Source organism: Aotus nancymaae, unplaced genomic scaffold, assembly GCF_030222135.1.
Source record: "Aotus nancymaae isolate 86718 unplaced genomic scaffold, 86718_ANA_hifiasm-v0.15.2.pri h1tg000025l, whole genome shotgun sequence".
Classification (NCBI taxonomy): domain Eukaryota; kingdom Metazoa; phylum Chordata; class Mammalia; order Primates; family Aotidae; genus Aotus; species Aotus nancymaae.
The window spans coordinates 36,084,055-36,098,637 of record NW_026988438.1 but is presented as its reverse complement, the minus strand read 5'-3'; the positions used below and the strand labels follow the sequence as shown (position 1 = coordinate 36,098,637).

Sequence of the window (14,583 nt, the reverse complement as noted above, 5' to 3'; positions counted from 1 at the left end):
CATCTGTACAAAGTTTATCTATAAGTTGTCATCCAATTTGTAATTTTTAAAACTCCCATTTTCATATGTTCTACAGAGAAGCATATCACTAATAAAAAGGATTTATTGGTTTTCCTGAATATCTGCACCATCTTAAAGATTAGCACTTCAGAGCTGGCAAACACAAGACTTCTAATTATGGCTCTAGTTATAGTAGGATTCTGAATATATTTTCCCGCATCTATTTCTTGAACCTTCTGCATCTTAGTTTTTTCCTTAGTGATGAATAAATGCGTAGAATATGGATTTTTTTTGCATGCGATCTTGACCTAAGTATTATGGATGCAAATGGTATTAGAATAAGTTTTCTTGTTCCAAGTTTCATGTCAGAATTCAGCTCCTATTGAAGAAAGCTCTGTTAGGCTGAATAGAGAGAAATTTTCCAAGATTGGTAGAGACGGCCTCAAAGGATTTTGAATTCCATTGGTATTCAGTATGTTGCAAAAATGAAATTTTGCTGAAATTTCCTTTAATATTCAAGAATCGGCTGAGCAGAGAGGGATTTTGTCAGAAACTTAATTCCTGCTGACCCCACAGGGTCATTGGGAGAATCCAATAAGATGATGGTTGCAAAAGTGCCTTGTAAATGGTAAAACACCACATAAAAATGCCACTTAACCAGATTTAAGCTTTAGGTTGGCCAGACTTGTGGTAAGGACATTACTACAGGAGCATTAGTAAGGGGATATTATCAGAGCTGTGCTACCCTGGACGTGCCCCATCTCCTCTAATCTCAGAAGCTAAGCAGGCCAGGGCCTGGCTAGTACTTGGACGGGAGTAAGGGAACATCAGAGGACTGGCAGAGTCATGGTAGTGAGATGATTTTAACCCCTTCTGCTTTGGGAAGGGCCGGAAAGTGCTGTTTATGGTTTGCAGTCCAGTGCAGGAACCCAGAGAGGAGGTGGTTGTGGTGTAGGAGCTGGCTAGTCTGGGGTCAGAAAGGCCCCAGATGTCAAAACATCAAAAACACAGAAAATAAAAGGACATGCTTACTACAAGAGAACACTTTAAATGAAGATTTCTACTCCTTAGGCTGATGGCCTGCCAACACAGCCTCCCAGTGTATACTAAAGAGACTGTGAAATTCCCTCTAATGACCCCATCTTGGGATGGCTTGGAGGCCTAGAAGGAGGAGGGGGGCAATGCCACATAGGGGCCTAAGAAGCTATGGAAAGTCAGAAAAGGACTTCCGTGGGAGGACTCTTGATTTGGTGATTAACTGACATAATAACCTCTTTCCTACCAGTTTTGGAGATTGCTGAGAAGCACTTTCTCTACCTGGCCAGATTTAAAAGAGCACTGTGATACGGGTTTTTAATTTGACGCAGGACTCAGCAGGTACAGCTGCAGTTACGTTTTTCTTACTAGAAAGACCTTTCTCCTGTGTGTTGAACACGGGAGGTGGAGGTTGCAGCGAGCCGAAATCGTGCCATTGCACTCCAGCCTGGGCGACAGTGTGATACTCTGTCTCATTAAAAAAAAAAAAAAAAAAAAAGCTTTCATTTTCAAATGCAGCCGTCCCATCCTTTTATACCTGAGAGTGGGACTGCCAGAATTAATTACCTGGAGGCTCTTGTGTGGTGGTTCTCATGCCTGGCTGCTGAGGGGATTCTAGAATATTGGTGTCCATGCTCAAGCCCACTCACAACCAAATTAAATCAGAATCTTTGGGCCTGGGGCCTGGGCTTTAGTATTATTTTAAAAGCTCCCTGTTGATTATAATATTCGAGAAGGGTTGAGACTGACCACCTGATACCTCGGATCAGCAGCATTGACTTCACCTGAGTACTTTGTCAGACATGCAGAATCTCAAACCCAGGTCCAGACCTCCAGACCCAGAATCAGCATTTCAGCAAGATCCCCAAGGGAGTCCTATGAGAAGTGCTGATAGTTTCTGGTCCCATCCCTGGAGTAGTCAGGACTCAGCATGAGCTCAAGCACCTGCAAGCCTCTGCATTGGACAGAGCAAACCCTGCCTTGTGTTTCTCTGCCTCATCACTCAATATTGCTTTGTGAGTGAAATTAAGTTGTAATGTACATCTAGTGCAGCTTCAATGATGACAACAGCCAATCCAAGGTATGCAGAGAGAGAGAGAGAGAGAGAGAGAGACAGACAGACAGACAGACAGACAGACAGACAGAAAGAGCAAGCAGTCCGTGTGCTGCTTGGCTTTGGTGGCTCTGGTCACCAGTCAGATAAACGTGCTCCTGAGCCGGTTTGAGTTAAGGTTTGGTTGGCCTTTTGCTTACTTGAGCCTCTGGGCCACCTCCCTCTGGACTTCCTCTCTCTCACTTTTCTGAATTGTAGAAATAAGTGTTGTTCAAACCGGAGAGGTGGGAAGCAGGGAGTGTGGAACAATGCATGGCCTTGGAGGCAGACAGATCTGGATCCAAATTCCAGTTTCCCATGGGACTTCATGCAAACCCGTATCTCACCAATACCTCCTATTAGTCATTGGTGCTTAGGGATTGACACTGTTTCTCTTACGGGTATCAAAGAAAAACTCATTGTGAGGCAAGAATTAGCCAAGGCTGATTTTTCATAAACTTGTGGCAGGGGCATCCATCTTCTGTCCTTTCATTTCAGCAGGGGGTCGAGGATGTTAGAAGGAAAGTGAGGTTTTTAGGATAAAAAGGAGGAATCACTAAGGCAGTGTCTGATTGGCAGATGTTCTGTTAAGGTGGGATTTTTGAAAGCAGGGAGCACTCTCCAGCTGGCCTTCAGGTACGTTTGACAGTCAAGTTTGGCTGTAAGGGGACAAGCTTGGAAGGTTTTCTGTGGCTTGGCCATTTCCTGGAATCAGTGGGGATTGATGATGAGGTGCTTTTTCAGGGTCATTGCTACAGCAGGTTTTTTATCTCGCAAAATTGCAGAGAGGATATTATTTGCATCTCAGGCCTAGACATGGCAGACAACAATAGAAAAGTCCATCTTCCCAGCCTCCATGTCCTAGGAAAGCTGAGGTCTACTTTGTTGTTTCAATTCACAAATCTACCTTCATTCCTCTTGCTGTGGTTTATTCACTCTGAGTTTCAAGGTCAGATGTTTCACCTTGGGGATTTTATTCCCTGCCCAGAGTTGGAAAAGTGATAGTTTACAATTATTTCTTTCATACAGATTTCTCTTCAGATAGAAACAAGTATGAATAACAAATAAAACAAATAAAAACTCACCTAATGACAGCAAAGCAGCACTGAGAAAAAAAATGGGGGCATTAAATCACCATCCTTTTGGGTGACCTGTGTTAAATTAAATGTCATTCAAGTCATATAAATTATTCCCAGAGATGGATGAGCCACTTCTGCCTTTCTAACTACCAGTAGCCATCCCTACTGTTATGAAAGCAGTGAACTGCCTTTTGATGGAAATTGTGTGGTTTTGGCTGTCTTGAGGTTATCCATTTAATCGACGTTGCTGACTAAGAACTGGAAGAGTTTAATGCTCTAAAATAGGCCTTTGGAGCATGTGGAATACTACACCCTTGCTTGTTTTCCAATCCGCTATAATTCTTGTGCCTTCCAGGAAAACTAGGCTTTTACAGAGTGCCATGTGCCCTTGCTAATCCCAACTTTAAGACAAAGCCAGCCATTGGAATGTTTTTATTTAAGTATACTGATGTTGGCGCTGGGGAAATCTTACCAAGCCATCCGTCCGCCCACCTTCCCTCCCCACTGTGGGCTTCAGCATTCCTTCCCTACTTCTTACCATCTCCCCTTTCCCTGGCTAACACCTTGAAGCTGGTTACTAGTATAGGAACTTGGGATCAGTTTGGAGGAAAAGGGCTTCTGACAGTGGGAAGAAGGGAAGCCTGTCCTCCCAAATAATGAGGACTTTTGCAAAATTCTAGTGTGCCTGGGGCAAGAAGAAGTGATTTAAGTTTGTATTTTGGGGAAGGAAAACATGGATCAGTAGATGAGGACTTGTAAAGTCAAGGACAGGGAAGGAACATGTAGGAACCCAGCCTGAGAGGAGGCCTCCTGAGAGTGAGTAACTGTCCCCAAAATACAAGTGAGTCCCTCTGTGATGAATTTTGGCACTGGGTCATATCAGAGACACATAGTGAAGCCATCATAAAGTCACGATTCGTAATTCAAATCTTTACTCAGTCTCTGCAGGAAGTATGTCCCTAGTGCAGCAAACTATCTTAAAATTCTTTCTCTCTCTAACCCATTCTCAGTTCTATGCAGAATGCAGCTAATTCCTGAATCTCTCCTTTCCATTCCCTTGACTGTTAAGCCCAAACTTCTAAAATTCTGCATGACTCTTCTTTTCTCTGTCCATGTTACCCAGCATTTCTAGATGTTTTTATTTTTTTCTTCTTTTATTTCAAAATATCTTCTTTTCTTCTTTGATGTGAATCTTCTTCCCCTATGCATGACCCCACTGTGTGCAATGAAGTGTGAGCTGGGGGATAGACAGAGGGGAAAATGCCCTCTGAATTTTCAGACATTCCTCATCTTTGTCCCTGTCTCATCATGTTAAGAGGAAGATATGTGAATCGATCTTGGAGGAATCATGGGTTCCCAAAGGAGGCAGAGGAAGGAGGAAGAGCAAAAGGATAAAAGCAGAGGAGACACTCTGTCTCTTTCTCCTGGGTTGACTGCCTGGGAACAGGCACCTCATGGGGTTTTTCTGAATGAAGGCCCATGAGTCGGGTGGTTGTGGGGAAGGCTGCTCTTCCTTCAACAAACATAGTGAGCGTTAGAGAGCAAAGGCATTGCTTTTCTGCTGACCAAGGGCTCTTAGAGAAAGAGCTCTGGTCGTGACACAGAAGTGGGAGAGAGGGCGGGAAGGACAGACAAGCCTGAAGTTTAGGGCTGGGTAAGTACTGCCCAACCTGGGATAAAGCAGAAATGACTTGGAAGAGACTTAAAGAGGCATCAAACCATGCCATGCTAACTGGGGCAAGAGAGACTATGAACTTACTCTTCTGTAACTGGGTTGTGCTCAGAGATGCTTCTTCCTTCCCCAGCTCATCAGAGGACCACATATAGCTGTTGTTCCTAGGGCAGTGCCTGACCCCTTCTTGTGGAAGGTCAGATTAGGACCTAGGGGCTTTAGAAGATGAGAAGGGCGAAAGGGCATGTGTTATTTGAGATCTGAGTTTGCAACAGTGCTTGAGAATCTCTACTTCCTTCCTTAATTCAGCAATCATTAATTCAGTGTCTGTGATATGCCAAGCACTGTGCTGGTCTCTATCATGTCACAGATGGAAAGCTGAGCTTCTGTAATCAAGCCACTCTGTGAATTCTAGTCATTTGCCATTTTCTCCTCTGTGAATACAAAGGATCTCAGCCTAGAGTAGAATGACATCTTTGATAGCCCAGAACTTTCTATTCCTAAACCCAGTGGACCTTCCCAAGACATGAGCTATTGAAAATGTCTTCTTTAATTAAAAAATTTTCCTTAGATTGAGCATAGCCCTGTGGGCATTTCTCATACCATTAGTCACTGGACACATTCAAGAAATGCATCTGCGTTTCTTGTAAGTTGCATACAACTTATTTTCTGTACATAATGCCAGTCAGGATTGAGCTCTGGACTTTCTGTGCATGTTAGCAGCTGCAAATTATACACTGGGCAAAATGCCACTTGTTTGAAACACTGGTGGGGTGCATCTAGGGGGTAATGGGTTCCTTTGATATAGAGGCAGGAAATAGTTCAGTCAAACTGTAGGAAAACCACAGTGATATTTCATGTTTAGACATCCCAAGGCCCCTTTTATTACAGCGTGTCAGAGAAGCATTTGAATGTACAGTAATACCTCTTAGTTATTCAAACAGTATGTTCATGAAATCTTTTGGCTTTTCAATAATACATTATTGTAAAGGGCTTATATGTCATTTCCTCTTTTTGAAGGAAAAACAAAACAAGACCAGGACAAAAAGAGAGAAAGGATAGAAAAGAGGGGAAAATATTGTTTTGATTTTAAATGCACATAAAAAAATGAATCCTCAGAAGTGAGTCTAAATTATGTCAGATTTGACTTTCTTGGATGGATGACGCACAGGTGGGATGCGAGGAGGAGGCTGAGTTCCTCTTCCATTCTGAGGGAGAGTGTGTGACTGTGGGGCAATGAACTGAGGACCTCAAGCCTTCTTTTCTCTATAACTCACAAATGTGAAACCCTGAGGCTCAGCCGCACACTGGACCCTTGTAATGATTCTGCCCCATACATGCAGGGCATTGGACAGAGGGAACAAAGTCTTGTGGATTCAGTGTTTCAAGGCTGAGAGACTCAGGGCTGTAGAAGAGGCATCTGGTGTCTTTCTCCCCATTGTGGTCCACTGGCAGTGAATTTCTCCAACAGTACTGGGTAGTCGAGGAAACCCTTCTTCCATTCATTCATTCATTCACTCATTCATTCATTCCTCCACCAACAGATGCACATTATGACTTCAGTGTCTCAGGAGGGGTTTGTATGTTTAAAGTTCCTAACTTAATTAGCCAATGTTACAAACATATTTTTTCCAGAAGGAACACAGCCATGCAGGGGGCAGCAGAAGCAGCAGGTCTCAGCAGAGCACCCTCTGGCCCTACAGTCAGTAACAGAACACTTTGTTTGCAAGGACACAGTCTACCACGGTCTGAACTGATCTAGAAACCTTTTTCCTTGCCATGTCTCTGCCCTTGTAGCCTCACTGCAAATAATTCATACTAGCAGTCTATTTGCTTTTATTTCAGTAACTATTACAAATATTACTCTTTCTGATTCTTGTGTAAACAGCGTCGGCAAGGATCCTTCCTCCTCTGAGAGGATAAAGCAGAATCAGTGCCCAGGAGTTTAAACTAGACAGTACCTCTGCCTTGCAAAATCCTACTACAAGTCAAGAACTGGCTTCTCTGGGGACTCTGTGATGAGCCAGACACTCAGGGTCTATGCCCCGGAGGAGCTTGCAGTCAAAAAGGAAAATCAGGAATGTGCCTATGCCCAGAATACACAGCAGCCGGGGCAGAGTGCTGAAGAGGGGAGATCTTAAACACAGTACAGCCCTCGTGACTGTGCTGCCAGGCTTCAGTATCACTCTGCCACTTACTAGCGTGTGAGCTTAGGCAAGTTATTTACGTGGTCTGTGCCTCAGTTTCCTCAGCTGTAAAATAGGCTTAATACTAAGCCTCTACCTCTTAAAGTGGTCCTGAGGAGTAAATGTCAATATATGAAAAGTGTGTAAACAGTGCCTAGTGAATAGTCCATGTTGCCTTTTGGTATTATTTTCTACATCTGCTTGTTATAAAGGTCAGTTCCCACTACTATGGAACTCATGTTCATTGTTAAAAGCAATAGTGTGTGACCTTCCCTTGTCTTTTTATTCTTTGGAGCTTGTTTTGTAAAGAGAGTGTTATCTGAATAGCAATGCAGCAGACCTTTAGAGACAGCACCAAGTTGGTGACTGCACGTACTGGCCACACTTCCCTGTGCTGTCCAGAACCTCATCAGCAGGTGGCCCTTACACCCATGTGACTCAATGGGATGGCCCCATGGTTGAGCCTCGTTGCCCAGGGACTTAACAAGCACCATCCCTAGCTCTTTTGGACCCCACAGTAACTCTTCAGCTTAGCACTTCCTTCCTTTCCTGGACCTTTATTTTTTTCTGAGATGGTGTTTTGCTCTTGTTGCCCAGACTGGAGTTCAGTGGCACAATCTTGGCTCATTGCAGCCTCCGCACCCCGGGGTTCAAGTGATTCTCCTGCCTCAGCCTCCCAAGTAGCTGGGGTTACAGGTGCTTGCCACTATGCCTGGCTAATTTTTAAAATATTTTTAGTAGAGACAAGGTTTCACCAGGTTGGTTAGGCTGGTCTCAAACTCCTGACCTCAAGTGTTCCGCCCACCTTGGCCCCACAAAGTGCTGGGATTGCTGGCGTGAGCCGCCATGCCTGGCTTCTGGATCATTTTTAAATGATGTTTAAATGTGTTATTCACACTTCCTAGATTTCTTCTAATGAGAAGAAAAGGGCTAATTAAACTGGAAACCTTCTGGAAGCTTAGTCCCCTACTCTGTGTGATGGCATCTTTACGTCCCTCTCCATGCTTATCTCTGAGTCTCTCCTCTGCAATGACGTGGCTTTTCTTTATTTCCAGCCCTCCTAGGGCCTCTTATGGTCTCTTACCATCTGTCTTCCATGTTGTTGCCAGACACACCACCACCTTTTTGTGGCATGCGTTTCTGGTGTTCCAATCCTGGCGGCTTCAGGAGATGTAAATGGGGACTCTTAGAGAACTGAAAACTGTGTATATGCTTGAGAGGATGGAATGGAGATAAGATAGCCAGTTGTTTAAGTGTTGGTGGCTTGAAATCAGCCCTGGTAGGAGTCACAGAACATCTTGGAACTTGGCAGATTCAGAGTACTCCTTGCAACCTTATTTTCTGGTATTTTTGGCATGAATTAAAAATAAGAAGTTGGAGCTGGAAGCAAACCAGAGGTATGCTTTCTCCACTGTCTTCTTGAAAGGTTGGCTCACTGCCTTAGAATCCAGGCTTTTCGACTTCCTAAAACAACAACAACAACAATAAAAAGACTGTTAGATCGCAAGATTTAAACAAAACAAAACAGATATTTTTCTGAGACAAATGCTCATCTTTTTTGCCATGCTAAACTAGATTCCCAGGAAACTCCAGCCAGATAAATGAGAACAGAGGAGTGAATTCTCCTAGGAGCTGTGAAAGAGGAGATATTCATTAAATAACCCAGTGTGGGGTTGCTAAATGTCACCATAATTAAGCAGGTCTACCTAGAGACGTTTAACTGGCCCCAGCATGTTGTTGGTGATGATTCCTTTCCAGAAGGCCCCCGGGCAGTCCACAAGACTCCTGCTCCCAAGCCAAGGATCTGAGCTTCTCTGTCTTTCTGGCCAAGCAGTGTATGCACGGCTTTCCATTTCCCTTTTTACGGAGTCTCCTGGAGAGGATGTGTCGGGGGCTGCTTCATTTAGCAGTTAGCTTCTCACTGATCCATAAATCACTCAGCAGGCAGGGGGCATGGTGCAGAATAGCCAAGTGGATGTCAGATCCAGTGTTGGGACACTGGGGAACTGAGCAAAATGTTGGTCCTGACTCGAAGGCAGCTGCTGGTTCGAGCTGTGCCAGCCTGCACATCAGACAGAAGAGATGCTGGCCCATCAGCCATCGCAGAGTCCCAGACCCATGGACTCAACCCCGGGGAAGGTTGACGTCAGCTACTCATTAGGATCATCTGTGGCAGTTTTTTAACCTTTCAGTGGTTGAAAACTAAAGATGCAGCTTAGACCAATCACGTGAGAATCTCTGGTGGTGGTGCCTGGGGATAAGGGGTTTTGAAATCTCCCTTGGTGATTCCATTGTGCACTCAAGGTTGGAAACCACTGCCCTGAAGACCGAGGGCAAATTCCCAACATGGATCCAGCTGGTGGTTCTCACTCTGGGGTGGCACAGCCCCTCCAGGGGGACATTAGAGAACCTGAGAAGGTGTTACAGCAACTGGGGCTACTACTGGCATTTAGGGAGTGTGGACCACAGGTATTCAAAACCTCTGTATTTTGTAGGACAGTTCTTCACAGTGATAAATGCCAAATCTCCAAGATAGGAATGTGTGTGTGTGTGTGTGTGTGTGTGTGTGTGTGTACTGAATGTGGAAGACACTGGATACATGTGGTCTCATTCTCTGTGGAGGAGGGGAGGCAGCCTAGTCAGCTTCAGTTGGGGATATTAGTAATACAGACACAAGATGTAGAGGCTTTTTCTAGAAAATCAATAAGCTGCTTGAAGAGGCCTCTCTCTAGTGATTTGTCTAGAGTGAGCACACTGGCTTTGTATGTGCGTGTGTTTAAAGTAAGCTGCAAAATTCTTTGCTATTTTTCCCATTTCTGTTTCACAGAATTTTCCTGAATATGAATGTGACTCATAGCTGAGAGGCCAGGTCAGGGATGTTGGGGAAGAGGCATTTGTGCAAATGGCACTGGCCAGGATTCCCCAAGAAGGCAACAACTTCTCACCTTCTTAATTTGGCAGATTCCACATGATCCACTTGGTGCCCAAAACAAAACAGATAAAATAGCCATCCCCATGCCAATTATGAAACACTTATGAAATCTGCTATTACAGGCAAGAAGTCAGTTACGAACTATGAAGGTGTGTTGTCTAAATTTGATCAGCCACCTGCCCTGCCTGCATGGATGTGTTGTGTTTCTGTGGTATTTCCAGCATCTTTCCTTAATGTACAACCTCGCCTTGCCCATCATGGCAGACACGCCTTATCATGGCTTGCAGACCACGGCAGACACACCTCATCATGGCCTGCACACTACATCAGGTGTATCTTTTCATGGCTTGCAGACCATGGCAGACATGGCTCATCATGGCTTGCACACTCTATCAGGTGAGCCTTATGGCTTGTACACCATGGCAGACATGCCTCATCATGGCCTAATGCAGGTTTTCACCATGGCTGGCACAGTGGGGAGACTGCAGCAAAAGGAATGGAGAACCAGCTGGACCAAGAACTGAAGGTTCTCATTGGCCATGTTTCCAGGCTCTGCAGGGATGCCTGTGGTCACAGTCCTAGTGAGTCAGAGTTCTCTCTCGAAGAATCTGATCTTGCTGAAATCACCATCAACTGGTTTTTAAAAAGTGTTTATGAGCGACTCTGCCTGAGGACAGAGAATACAAGGCCACTAGGGTGTGGGAATCTGGTGACTTGAGAGTAAAAGACCAGACGTGGGGTTCCCAGTGCCAGATACATTAGAATAAGCTGAGCGAGCTTTTTACAAAACACCACCTGTGTTCCTACCAGAGGCCATTTGAATCAGAATTTCTTCCAGGGGTCCAGGTATTACTAAACTCTCCAGGTGTGGAGGACACACTCTAGGGTGACCCCTGATAAGTCACACCCTGTGGAATCCCCTCCTGCTGAGTGTGTATAGAACCTGCGACCTGCTTCTAACCAATAGAATATGGCAAAGGTATGGGATATCATTCCTATTAGGTTATATGGTAAAAATCAAGGTATTTTACAGCCATACTAAGGTCCATAATCGGTTGCCTTTGAGTTAATAAAAAGTCAGATTATCCTGGGTGGGTGTTATGGATGTGACCTTTACAAGAAGATTTAGACCTTCCAGGAAGTCAGAGACTTAAGGCAGCAGAAACTCTCTCTTCATTGCTGGCTTTGAGGAAACAAGATGCCATGAATTCAACAATCACAAGAAAATTAATCTTTCCAGCCATCTGAGGGAGCTTGACCCCTCTTGATCAAGCCTCCCTATGTCAGTGCTCTGGCCAACATCTTGATTTCAGCCTTCCGAGATCCTGAGTAGAGAATCTCTGCAGGCCATGCCTAGGCTTCTGATCTTCAGAACTGTGAGATAATGGGTATTTTTTACTAAGTTTCTGTTAATTTGTTATACAGCACAGAAACTAACATTAGGCGATTGTAACATTCACCCAGTGTCAAATATCCCTGGACTATGTGATTTCCAAGGCCCTGTGCAGTTTGGGAGTGCTCTTATTAATAATGAGGCTATGCATGATTTTCCAGAATTCAGAAATAAAGCAAAAAGATGACTTGTATGACTTTTCAATGTCATTGTTAACAGGCTCATTCAAGGTTAAATTATCTAGGGGAATGAACTGGTGTTTGCTTACTATTTGATTATATCCCAGATACTGTGTTAACTTGCATCCTTTTGTCCAGTGGAAATACAAATTATATCTACATGGTAGAAAAAGATAATCCCAAAGGTTATAACGTATTGCACTGTAGTATCTTCACCAGTTTTTTTTTTAAATTGCATTTTAGGTTTTGGGGTACATGTGAAAAACATGCAAGATTGTTGCATAGGTGCATACGTGGCAGTGTGATTTGCTGCCTTCCTCCCCTTCACCTATATGTGGCATTTCTCCCAATGCTATCCCTCCCCAACTCCCCACCCCCCGCTGTCCCTCCCCTATTTCCCCCCAACAGACCCCAGTGTATAGTGCTCCCCTCCCTGTGTCCATGTCTTCTCATTGTTCAACACCCTCCTATGAGTGAGAACATGCGGCGTTTGATTTTGTGTTCTTGTGTCAGTTTGCTGAGAATGATGGTTTCCAGGTTCATCCATGTCCCTACAAAGGACGCGAACTCATCGTTTTTGATGGCTGCATGATATTCCATGGTGTATATGTGCCACATTTTCCCTGTCCAGTCTATCATCGATGGGCATTTGGGTTGGTTCCAGGTCTTTACTATTGTAAACTGTGCTGCAGTGAACATTCGTGTGCATGTGTCCTTATAGTAGAACGATTTATAATCCTTTGGATATATACCCAGTAATGGGATTGCTGGGTCAAATGGAATTTCTATTTCTAGGTCCTTGAGGAATTGCCACACTGTCTTCCACAATGGTTGAACTAATTTCCACTCCCACCAACAGTGTAAAAGTGTTCCTATTTCTCCACATCCTCTCCAGCAACTGTTGTCTCCAGATTTTTAAATGATCGCCATTCTAACTGGCGTGAGATGGTATCTAAATGTAGTTTTGATTTGCATTTCTCTAATGACCAGTGATGATGAGCATTTTTTCATGTTTGTTGGCCTCATGTATGTCTTCTTTTGTAAAGCATCTGTTCATATCTCTCACCCACTTCTGAATGGGCTTGTTGGTTTTTTTCTTGTAAATCTGTTTTAGTTCGTTGTAAATTCTGGATATCAGCTCTTTGTCAGATGGGTAGGCTGCAAAAACTTTTTCCCATTCTGTTGGTTGCCGATTCACTCTATTGACTGTTTCTTTTGCTGTGCAGAAGCTGTGGAGTTTGATTAGGTCCCATTTGTCTATTTTGGCTTTTGTCGCCAATGCTTTTGGTGTTTTGGTCATAAAGTCCTTGCCTACGCCTATGTCCTGAATGGTTTTGCCTAGCTTTCCTTCTAGGGTTTTTATGGTGTTAGGTCTTATGTTTAAGTCTTTAATCCATCTGGAGTCAATTTTAGTGTAAGGTGTCAGGAAGGGGTCGAGTTTCTGCTTTCTGCATATGGCTAGCCAGTTTTCCCAACACCACTTATTAAACAGGGAATCCTTTCCCCATTGCTTGTTTTTATCAGGTTTGTCAAAGATCGGGTGGTTGTAGATATGTTGTTTTGCCTCCGAGGCCTCTGTTCTGTTCCATTGGTCTATATCTCTGTTTTGGTACCAGTACCATGCTGTTTTGATTACTGTAGCCTTGTAGTATAGTTTGATGTCCGGTAGTGTGATGCCTCCCGCTTTGTTCTTTTTGCTTAGAATTGACTTGGCTATGCGGGCTCTCTTTTGGTTCCATATGAAGTTTAAGGTGGTTTTTTCCAGTTCTGTGAGGAAGGTCATTGGTAGCTTGATGGGGATAGCATTGAATCTGTAAATTACTTTGGGCAGTATGGCCATTTTCACGATACTGATTCTTCCTAACTATGAACATGGAATGTTTCTCCATCTGTTTGTGTCCTCTCTTATTTCATTGAGCAGTGGTTTATAGTTCTCCTTGAAGAGGTCCTTGACTTTCCTTGTTAGTTGTATTCCTAGGTATTTGATTCTCTTTGTAACAACTGTGAATGGCAGTTCGTTCTTGATTTGGCTCTGTTTAAGTCTGTTATTGGTGTATAGGAATGCTTGTGATTTTTGCACACTGATTTTGTATCCTGAGACTTTGCTGAAGTTGCTTATCAGTTTCAGGAGATTTTGGGCTGAGATGAGGGGGTCTTCTAGATATACAATCATGTCATCTACAAATAGAGACAATTTGACTTCCTCCTTTCCTAATTGAATACCCTTTATTTCTTTTTCTTGCCTGATTGCTCTGGCTAGAACTTCCAGTACTATATTGAATAGGAGTGGTGAGAGAGGGCATCCGTGTCTAGTGCCAGATTACAAAGGGAATGCTTCCAGTTTTTGCCCATTCAGTTTGATATTGGCTGCTGGTTTGTCGTAAATAGCTTTTATTATTTTGAGATACATTCCGTCGATACCTAGTTTATTGAGAGTTTTTAGCATAAAGGGCTGTTGAATTTTGTCAAAGGCCTTCTCTGCATCAATTGAGATAATCATGTGGTTTTTGTCTTTGGTTCTGTTTATGTGGTGAATTACATTTATAGACTTGCGTATATTGAACCAGCCTTGCATCCCCGGGATGAATCCTACTTGATCATGGTGGATAAGCTTTTTGATGTGCCATTGTAATTGGCTTGCCAGTATTTTATTGAAGATTTTTGCATCTATGTTCATCATGGATATTGGCCTGTAGTTTTCTTTTCTTGTTGAGTCTCTGCCGGGTTTTGGTATCAGGATGATGTTGGTCTCATAAAATGATTTGGGAAGGATTCCCTCTTTTTGGATTATTTGGAATAGTTTCAGTAGGAATGGTACTAGTGCCTCTTTGTATGTCTGGTAGAATTCGGCTGCGAACCCATCTGGACCTGGGCTTTTTTTGGGTGGTAGGCTCTTAATTGCTGCCTCGACTTCAGACCTTGTTATTGGTCTATTCAGAGTTTCGACTTCTTCCTGGTTTAGGCTTGGGAGGAGGCAACTGTCCAGGAATTTATCCATTTCTTCCAGGTTTTCT

At 43.6% G+C, this 14,583-nt stretch overlaps 1 long non-coding RNA gene across 1 annotated transcript in view; it reads left to right on the top strand.

Annotated features, from left to right (window-relative positions):
- The window catches only part of LOC105713923 (uncharacterized), a 152,843-nt gene that overhangs the window by 68,017 nt on the left and 70,243 nt on the right, over positions 1-14,583 (top strand). The gene's annotated exons all lie outside the window — the stretch shown is intronic.